The sequence below is a fragment of the Cryptotermes secundus genome, unplaced genomic scaffold, assembly GCF_002891405.2.
Source record: "Cryptotermes secundus unplaced genomic scaffold, Csec_1.0 scaffold191, whole genome shotgun sequence".
Classification (NCBI taxonomy): Eukaryota; Metazoa; Arthropoda; class Insecta; order Blattodea; family Kalotermitidae; genus Cryptotermes; species Cryptotermes secundus.
In genome coordinates, this window is record NW_019718272.1 from 368662 (window position 1) to 379632 (window position 10971).

At 42.2% G+C, this 10971-nt stretch overlaps 1 protein-coding gene across 3 annotated transcripts in view; it reads right to left on the reverse strand.

Annotated features, from left to right (window-relative positions):
- LOC111873679 overlaps positions 1 to 10971 on the reverse strand; it is a 980223-nt gene that overhangs the window by 217906 nt on the left and 751346 nt on the right. The window lies entirely within an intron of this gene.

Genomic DNA, 10971 nt, shown 5'->3' on the forward strand with positions numbered 1-10971 from the left:
GTTAACACCACATATACACGGTGCCAAATCCCAGAAGACTGCTTTCTTCATAGTCACCGCCGTGAAAACCTCAAATCTTACATATCTCTGTGTGTTCCTACACGCATTTATGCGCTCTATTCCACTCCCCACATCTCACTCCAGTCCATTTCGGGTGATGGTCACCTTGCTCCTTTACATCGAGGCTTGCGGGCCAGATTATCACAGCGGAGAAATTATGCGCATGTGCAAAGGGTGAACTGTTTGTGGTATAAACATATGGATGTCCTTTATTGCATACATTCTCGAAGTTGGGATGCTCAATCATTGCCCAAGAATCAAAGGCAATCGTCTCCAGGCACTATCCCGACATTATCCAATTAATCTCCCTAACGTTCTAGCGTCTTTAACTTAAACCTATTACATCATGTCTAGAAACACTTTTGATGAACACCAATATTAATTCTCGCTTATTCCTGTCGCTCCCACTTTAGAGAATAGGGCATCTGTGAAACGCTTTGTTTCACTTCATTTTCTCAATATTAAGACAGTCGGAAGGACTCCTTGGACAAGGGATAAGCCTGTCGCAATGCCGCTACCTACATAGGATAACACAAGCACAGAATAAACACAGACATCTATGTCTTGAGTGGGACTCGAACCCACGATCCCAGTGTTCGAGCCAGCGAAGACAGTTCATGCTTTAGACAGCGTGGCCACCGCGATCAATGAATACCAATATTACAGTAAATTAATTATATATTAATGCAAACTCATTTATTGTCATGTTTAATGTTTCATTGCGTATACATGCACTACGCTGTTATAATACTATTCTCATTGTAAATAATCAAAAATGCAATCACAATCACACTTAAAACTGAAAAAAAGGCATCTGCTCAGAGAAATAACCTAGTACACAGAGTACGCAGTTCAGTCTGCGCGGAAACGTCCTTCTATATACATGGTTTAAATTTATGCGGAGCTTTCAAAAGAGGCGACTCCAGCGTAAACCGTGGTACCAGGAAGCGACAACAAGGTTGTACAAAATGTTGAGTGTGTGGTTATATCTCTTTACTGGATTGTATAAACTCATTTTCGCTTCAGACACGTACAAGTATGTTTCCATTCGGTAATAGCTCCTTATCTTCCAATATAGAAGGGGTAAAGCTATTCCTTTAACAAGCCGTGGTCTCCCATAGGGTTGTGAGACTTCGAGGCTCCCACATTTTGCCTGGATAATCGGCTCACAGATGGCGGTAAGGTTGTCAAGCTTACGCTCCGGCAGCCCTTTCTCCCCAGGAATATTCCTGGTACTCATTTCTGTTAGAAGCTGAGTCGACCCCAAGGCCACAGTGCAGCTGGAATGATTAGGTCAATTGAAAAAATCAAATGCCCTCGTCGGAATTCGATCCCGCGACCTTCCGGCTTGTAGCATAGTGTCTCAAACAAGTGCGTTACCGCGTGCCCAACTTCCACATAAGATGTCAATATATATGCAACTATTGGCTTCAGCACCTGCACATTTGAAGGAGAGAAGCGGTATAGACTACAACGAAAGGCGCGTCCACACTACTCGTGCTCGTGCTCGTGCTCGTGCTCGCCAGGCTTGTGCTCGTCGGGAGACTCGTCTGGCTTTTACTTGTGCTCGTAAATCTTCGTCCACACTACTTCCGTTGCTCGCCAGGCTTCGGCGCGTGAGGATCCGTATATTTACTCGTAGTGTGTATAGGCTGTAGTCATATTTTAATTTATTGGTTATAGTTTTTAAATTAAAAATTTGCTTGTCTCGTGACTTGTCATATCGTCCACAGCGAGTCACACGAGCACGAGAATGAGCACGAGGAATGTCGACGCGCCTTAAGGATGACGATATAAAGCACTGTGGTGTGCACTGAGAGGAGTCCCAGGGACCTGTCGTGAGAGCTGCGGTATGGATGGCTTTGCTGCTGGTAGACACAGAGCTACTGCTTTCAGCGAATTCCAGTCACACCTCATCTTGTTCGGAAAGAAGCGGCTGCTACAATCCCAAACGTTCTGCGGATACAGAACTCCAGTCGTCCAATTATAAGTGGGGCGACTTAATTAGTTAGTGTAACATCCAGGCAGAATAAAGAACCAGATAAACAAATAACTCCATGGAGTTAAGCCTTTCCTGAAAAGACGCCAGTTCTGCAGCTACTCGATAATTTCACAATATTTTATGGGACCCGAAGGTTCATTACTCCGTTCACAACACTCATCCACTGATCCCTATCCTGAGCCAGATCAATCCTGTCCATACCACCCCATCTTATAACATCCATTTTTAATATTATCCATCCACCTATGTCTTTGTCTTCCTAGTGGTCTCTTTCCTTCTTTCTTTCGGATTCAAAGTAATTTTAAACTTGTTACAGGTGACATTCTTAAGAAATTTGAAAAAAGCACTATTTCCTAACAAATCCTGGTGACAATTTGTTCCATAAATGACGGGCCGGGGGAGGGGCATTTATTCTCCTTTCTCAGCATCCACTTCAAATAATCAAAGATAATACAAATGTGTTTAAAACTGGTATAAATTATATTCTGCATACAATTGCCATCCTGGTCTACAAAACCGAAATTAACGGTCGTGTGGATTCGTTGCGGTGACCACGCGACCCCCTCTATCCGCTAAAGTTGGCACTAACTTCGCCGACAAGCGGCACTAGCTCTGTCGGTACAGTTCGTTTATGGACTAAAACCACGGATATTTTCATTCTAGATTATACAACTGTCATCAGGGAAGCGAGTATCAGAGTGACTTATCGTTACACAAATGTTTAAATTTACAATCCAGAGCATATTAAATTATTTCAAGCTGGACATCATTTTCAAGTTTTCCAGCACCTACGCAAGAAGAAAAAAGTCTATCCATAACACACGCTTTCATGCCTCAAACAAAGGTCTCTCTGTGTGTACATCGGACTGTCTTTAAGTGGGATGAATATGAAGGCAGCTGACTCGAGGATTCTGAAAGCATTATGAACGCGACTGTATGTCTGGCACATGACACTTCCTGAGAGCATGTCAGGAGTCATCAGACATGCAGTTTACAAGTGACACTTCTATACTTTGTGTTCCACTTCCATCCTTCTGCTGGGAGCACTGAAGTAAGCAATTCTGCGACTTGGACTTCCTTCTTCAGTGTCTCTAAAATGGAAATAGATGATAAAAGGAAATAGACCTTAAGAAACTGCCCTGTATAAATAGGAAACTTTCTAAATAATTATGCATCATTAATCAAAGAATGTCGCAGGAGACTAACACGAAAACAACTGCGTCAAATGAGCATGATTCCGGGAAATCCAAGTGTCAGCGCTACAGCCCCGTGAAGCCCGAGAATCATTAGAGGGGAGCGGACACATTATTTTCATGTCAGGTTTTACATTGGCTAAAGCATGCGTAGGCGAGTAACTGAATGTAGAGTAAAAAAAAAAGCATACTGACACAAGGCGTGTCTCCTCGACAGATGCTCGATGTTGCTGCATTTTCAACGTCTTAACTGATAATCTCTGACTTTTACTTCCGTAACCTAAATAGAACTTTCAGACGAAAGTGCCTGAAGGAAAAATGTATATATCTAGTTCAGATAAGATGACAATGACGAAGATGGCACAATCAGATCAACGCTAGATAGCATCGTGAGGTGCGTTAGTGATCTTCATTTGCTAACCATTCTATTATGGTCTCATGCTGAGCGAATATCAAGGGGCACACTTTAGCGTAGTTGGTTGAGGAACTATACTAAAAGGCGGATGGTCGTGGGTTCAAGTCCCGTTGAGGTCGTTGGATGTTTTCAATTGACCTAATCCTTCCAGCCGCACTATGGCAATGGGGTCGACTCAGCCTCTAACAGAAATGAGCACCAGGAATATTCTTAGGGGTAAAGGGCGGCCGGCGCGTAGGACTGACAACTTTGCCGCCATCTATGAGCCGATTGCCTAGAAAATGTGGGAACCTCAATATCTCACAACCCTATGGGCCTCAACGGCCGGTTACAGGGATACCTTCACTTTTTACTTACTTTTTTTTACTGAACGAGTATCCGTGTTAAATGCTGACTATACATTTTTCGACTCAATTTCACTAGGAAGTGTTTCTCAGACGGTGTATATTGGTTCACTTAAACTCTGTTTATGCATTCAGTTTTATTCTTTGAGATATGAAAACAACTTCGAAAATATCGCACGTGTGTGTCTGAGAGCGCTCATATACAAATTACAAGAATAAACCGCTACAATATTTATAAACCAAATTGTAAATTTATGAACCAATTCGTAGTTCTTCACATGTGAAAATTTTACCCCGAGAACCCAATAACAACAGTAATAAAATATGTCAATATCAAGTCTAATATACAGAGAGAAATTTTCTTTCACTGTTCTCCGCTTGTTGAGTCGGAAATAAAAATAATAACGCGAGAGGAAATTCAGTTTATGAAACAAGCACTTAAGATAAATCGATGGGATTCACGTGACATTGGAGCAATACCCATATTGCGTGCAACAACGGTTTAGGACACTTACCTGACAGAAAAGCAAAAGGACATGAAACAGATGTAAAGCAGTTGACAACCTAACTGATAACAACGGGCGGACCGAAAGCTGTGATCCCACTCAGTACGTTAAGCGCTTCTGACACATCCACACTGACAGTGGCCAACTTTCTTTAGACGTCATTAGAGTGGATAAAGAATTAAGCTATCCCCAGTCAGTTTGATGTAGCACTCACATTGAATAGTAACATATGTTGTGGGTCATACAAACTTCTGCGTAATGATACGCGAACAAGGGTATTGTCAGGTGTATGTTGGTAAATAATCGGTTCCGGATTTGATATCTCGATTTATTCGATAATTTCCACGTCGGAAGTACAATTCGTTATTACACTAACACATAAACTATTGGATTGCCTTGAACGATGTCTTCCTGACTAATTCTCTCAATCCAAGTCCAAGTCCAAATCACATTGCGACTGACGGTCAGTCAGTCAGTAAGTCTTGGTGTCGAGCCCCATCTGGGCTCATGACCAGATATTTATTACTGTTTGGAATTTACGGTCTTGCTTTTGTGGGGCGCCTTCTCTGACGAGAGGAAGGGTCTGCCTTTTGTATATGCTGCTGGCCCTTGCCAGTGCAGTCTTTCTCGGGGTCTGAGTCCCTTGGGACTCGAGACCATATTTTACTGTCTCAGATTTGAGACTTTCCTTTTCGTCGCCTCCTACGACTCGCAGGGTCACGGTAGAGGTCAGTCTTCACTGCTACATATATACGTTCGGCACGGACCGCCGACAGAAAACGCATCGTTGCTCAGCAACGGATATCATGTATTGTTTTCAGGCGTGTCCACCCATGCACTGCCTAGCAATGGACGCCTTACTGTTGCGCATTCGTTGATGTGATATATGTTTACCGGTCAGTTACCTAACAACGCTGTGTCCATCCACGTTACAATATGTTCCTATGCTTAACAATATTCCGGTATTTTACTAACACATGATCCTCACTACAAAGCTCTTTAGCGTCTTAGCTTTTTGTGCATAATTCAACATCAATTTCGTCACATTAAGAGGCTAAAATTATTGTATGAAATTGACTTCAGTGGCGTGCTTCACGTTATGAAAAAAAAGTGAAGGTATCCCTACAACAGGCCGCTGAGGCCCATAGGGTTGTGAGACGTTTAAGTTCCCACATTTTCTAGACAACCGACTCATAGATGGCGGCAAGGCTGTCAGCCCTACGCGCCGGCCTCCCTTAACCCCCAAGAATATTCCAAGCATATTTCTGATACTCATTTCTGTTAGAGGCTGAGTGAACCTCAGGGCCATAGTGCTGCCGGAAGGATTAGGTCAATTGAAAAAAAAATCCAATGACCTCATCGGAACTTGAACCCGCGGCCTTCCGGCTTGTAGCATAGTGCCTCAACCAACTACGCTGTTGTGTGCCCTGTTATGAAACCTATGATTTTCTTTCCGGTTTAATTCGAGTACTTTGTCATTTAGATAAAATACTTCTTTATAAGCCACAAAAAAAAATGGACGGCTTTTATAAGTTATACTGGGTCGTTACTCGGGTAGCTTAACCACATTCACAGTATATGCCACAAGTGGTCCGTCAATGCATGTTATAGAGAAGTCGTGCATCTTGAGAGACGTACATCAGACGCTTTAGCCCAGGAGGCCAGCTACTCCTCAGCACGAAGCGACGCTCTATGCTACCCACCGTAAAACAGGTCTAAATGTTCTCTCTATGGCTCTACAGCCCTTTTGTTGGGACTTGGCCGCTTCTTCAGTTTCTTAATCCTATACATAGTCGGTAGGACGCCTTGAGCGGGAGATGTGTCATTTGCGAAGACCGCTACCTACACACAGAACATAAACACACATAAACATCCACGCCTTGAGTGGGGTTCGAACCCAAGTTTCCAGTGTTCGAGCGGGCAAACACAGTTCATGCCTTAGACCGCGCGGCCACTTTGATCGGCGGTCTGTATGTTACTGTAGGAAAAATAATAAAAGTAGGAACTGAAGGGCCGCGCCATAGCTCAAGCTGTTAGTCGCTGGCTTCCCACCGCGTCGGCCCGGGTTCAATCCCGGCTCTGGTCAAGTGGGATTTGTGGTGGACAAAGTGGCGCTGGGGCGGGTTTTCTCCGAGTACTTCGGTTTCCCCTGTCAATCTTCATTCCACAAACTGTTCCACAATCACCCTCACCTATCATCTGGGGCTGGTAAAATAGGCCAGAAGTGGCCGCAGTGCAAGGGACTTAGTCCCACCCCACTAGTAATAAAAAAAAGTGAAATCTTTTAGGTCATGTCTCATGTTGAGGAAATTAAGAATACGAGGCATAAACTGAAGTGGTTTAAATCTTTAAAGCACAGCTCCAACCATCGCTATATACCATCTCCTTTAACATAGAGAAACTCTGCAGTGTGCACTTATGGCAGCAGTGCGATTCTCAAAGCAACAGCAATAATTGCTCTACACAACATTCACCGACTGGGCATTGTAATGGAGATGTAGTGTGTTTTCTGAGCGATAGGAACAGAATTTGCAATATTACGTATTTAGATTAATTTTGTGCTTCGAAGTGCAAATTATTCATATTCTTATTTAAAATTCAGAGTAATTTATCTCCGAGTACGCTTTAATTTTCACTAGTATAAATTTATGAACTAATTATACTGTATGAGGAGCTGCGTATTTTATATTTGCCCATTCGTATTCCTAAGTATAAAACAGCTTACGCAGGAACACTACCATTCTTTGTTGCCAGTATTTATTCATTTCCGACGTTTGGACGACGAGTTGTTATTACAGCGTACACGTGATAGGCTAAACTAAGAAGGCGTGTTCCTCTGCATCATTAATAAAATCTGTTAAACAAATATAATCTTAAGGAGTTGAAGCTATGGAATTGCCTACTGTAAAAATGAAGATACGAAAATCAAACTGACTAAACTCCACAGAATGTGTGGGACAATAAGACAAACTAAAAAAATAAAAACTTAAGAGCACATAACGGCAGTTTGAAAATTGATAGCAGTAGCTATGTTGATTTTCAGCTTCGAAAATTTGACAATGACACACACACACACATATCCAGCTGTACAACGCATGCAGTAACAGGAGCAAAACACAACACAGAACACGATACACAAATGCATGTAGGAAGAATGCTCACATAAAAGAGGATTGGCGTAATTTGCGTGTTTGAGTGTAACGTAGGATGAATCCTGAAAAGTTTTATTATTTAGAATTCATCGACATATATGACGAATACAGATTTTAGTCATTTTAGAATGAAGACATCATGGCAAGCAGTACAATAGCTTAACGTGCATAAAGACACCTGAGGATGGCACATTAGTGCTGAAACATGTAGTGTGGAAATGAATAATAAGGTGAAAAAGTGTATACACTGTAAGACGGTTAGCACAAACCATGGACATCAATCAGTGTAACAGGACGCTAAAATATAACATGATTAAAGATTAATTCAGTCGGATCAAATGAAGTTCTTAAGATCAATGAATGGATTTAATTTCCTAGACAATAAGCGAAGCACAGAACTATAGAATCAATTAAATATCTACCATATTGTGGAATTTTTACATACTGAGAGGCAACGACAGCGAAACAAACTATAGAACAGCAATTGCTTAGTAACGGCTCAGGAAACATGCATGTTTCCACGGCAAAGAGAGACACAGCAGTAAGAGAAGAGATGTTTTCTACGTGGTCCTTGTCGAGATCATATACCCACATCCATAGCGAAGTGTTGGGGTTCTCCAAGTGTTAAAGTGGGTTCGAATACCTCAAACATAGCCCCGCGAGTCGTAGGAGGCGACGAAAAGGGAACCAAGCGCTTTGGGATATTACTGGGCCACCCTGTTCCTGGGGGATATAATACGAGGACCTGGCCTTCCAGGTCCGGGGAGTCTCGAATCTGAGACAGTAAGATATGGTCATGAGTCCCGCGGGACTCGGACTCGATACTGGCTGCGATGACGAAGGCCAGCAAAAATTATAAATAACGGAACGTCCTCTCGTCAGAGAGGGTGACCCACATCAACAAACCAGCAAGAGTCTTACAGTAATAAAAATCTTGTCTTGGGCCCTAGACAGGGGCTTGAAACCAAGACACATTGGTCGAATGACTGTCAGTCGTTAGGTAACTTCGACCTTGACAATAATCTATGTAATAGTGAAGCGTAAAATCTAGTCACGCGCTGTATCAAAAGAGTCCACTAAATCTTGTAATCAATCCACCCCATCTATAGTAACACTCAATTTAAGCGAAGCATATAACTTCAGAATCAATTAAGCATCTGCAGTATGACTGCGGGAAATAGAAATGAAATCAAGAACTGTCCCGACACATGTAAAAAAACAGATGAAAACAGATACTCAGAGGCACAAGACAAAATTGAAAAAATGAATACAACTAAAAAGGGAATAGGCCACGCCATAGCTCAAGCGGTTAGTCTCTGGCTTCCCACCGCGTAGGCCCGGGTTCGATCCCGGGGTCTGATCAAGTGGGATTTGTGGTGGACAAAGTGGCGCTGGGGCAGGTTTTCTCCGAGTACTTCGGTTTCCCCTGCCAATCTTCATTCCACCGATTGCTCCACAATCACCCTCACCTATCATCTGGGGCTGGTACAATAGGCCAGAAGTGGCCGCAGTACAAGGGACTTAGTCCCACCCCAATAGCAATAAAAAATGGAATAGGACAGGAGTCCTCATACTTTAACCAGCAAAAGGAGTAAAAGATGAAGAATGAGGAGGAAAAGAAGAGATGGTTGGAGTGACTGCAACTATCCACCTATGGCCAAACAATTACTTCAATTTCATGTTTTCGAACAGCAAATGGCGACTTCATGTAAGAATATCAGAAATTATTCGTAAGGTCTGAACATTTAATAAATGCTCAATCCTTTATGCCTTAAATTCTGAAATTCTCTCTCGCTAAAGATTATATAAAATTGCAACATCCACTTCAAAATACAAAACTAAATGCCTCTATGTACTGTTGTCGATATAAACTGTAGAAAAATGTGAAAGCTGAAAGAATTCTGGAGGTGGATGTGGCCACTACAGAAACAGAGGAAGGTGGAGACACAAAATCTTACTCCGAAGACGGATGTAAGTTCATCCGAAGGCAATTTTAACACGTCAGTCCACAGGATACTGGCAAACGGACAAAAAATTGGTCTGGAGACTGACCAAAGAAACCACTATACCTTCTTGACAAAGAAATCGTTAACTTAGCCTAACACTAAAGTACAGAACGTTTCAAAATTATAGTTGCAATCGTTAAGGTAAGAGAGGTGGCGGACAAAAGGAAATTTGCTTTCTACATTTTACAGTTCTCTTTTGTAGAACCTTTTAGAACCTTCATTCGTCCAGCAATTTTAATAGATTAGTTACTGATACCATTACCAATAAAACTAACTTAAAAGATCGAACTATTAGTACCCAAACAGTAAACGACTTTGTGTTCACGTGGGTTTCTTGGTCCCCGGATCTTCTACATATTCGACTAGCCTAGGTCTCTTCGAGTTAATATTTGCAAGAACATTATATAAAAGACATGCATCATTAAATACTTCGTTGTTGTAATTTACAAAATGTCTTTTCCAAGAAAATATCCGAAGATGGTTCGTCCAATGTCTTCCAGACGCCTTCCTTCCTCACCGAGAGGAGTATAAGGAAAGAAATTTAAGATCAATAAAAGCATTTGCGGGAAATTACATGGCGCATGCGCGAAACATATTACGAATTAACTTTTAATTAAGAGACTTGTTTATTTAGTGCAAACGAATTGTCTAATGTGTACCAGCGTCGAAAAATCCTTAAACATAACGATGGGACCGGTCTCAGCAATGGTTCACAAATATTGTGAAGCTACTGCTCAATTTATATTTATATTAACTGTAAAGTCCGATCATCACAGTGACCTCGCGGTTTAAGGAATGAACTCTCTTCGCGCGCTCGAATACTGAGATCGTCGGTTCGAATCCCACTCGGGGCATAGATGTCTGTGTGTTGTTCTGTGTGTTAAGTAGTGGCCTTGCGACAGGCTGATCCCCCATCCAAGGAGTCCTACAGACTATGTATAGATTAAGAAATTGAAAAAAAGAGGACAGGGTCCGCAAGGGTTTTAGAGCCATAGACGGATGGACGGATAGATAGATAGACAGACAGACAGAGAGACAGACAGACTGGCAGGCAGGCAAGCAGGCAGATAGATAGATAGATAATTATTTTATTATTATTATTATTATTANATACCCTACCGGTACTGGTGCGTGCTATCAGCCCTGTTCAGCCAACGAGGTCGGCCCTCGATACCTGATATTTTCCCATCTACCAGAGGCATTAGAAACTACTTGGGCGGGAAATGTGTTGCCTAATTTTGCTCAGAGGTCTCCTAGAGACATGAGGATTTTTACGTGCCGTAAATCTACGAC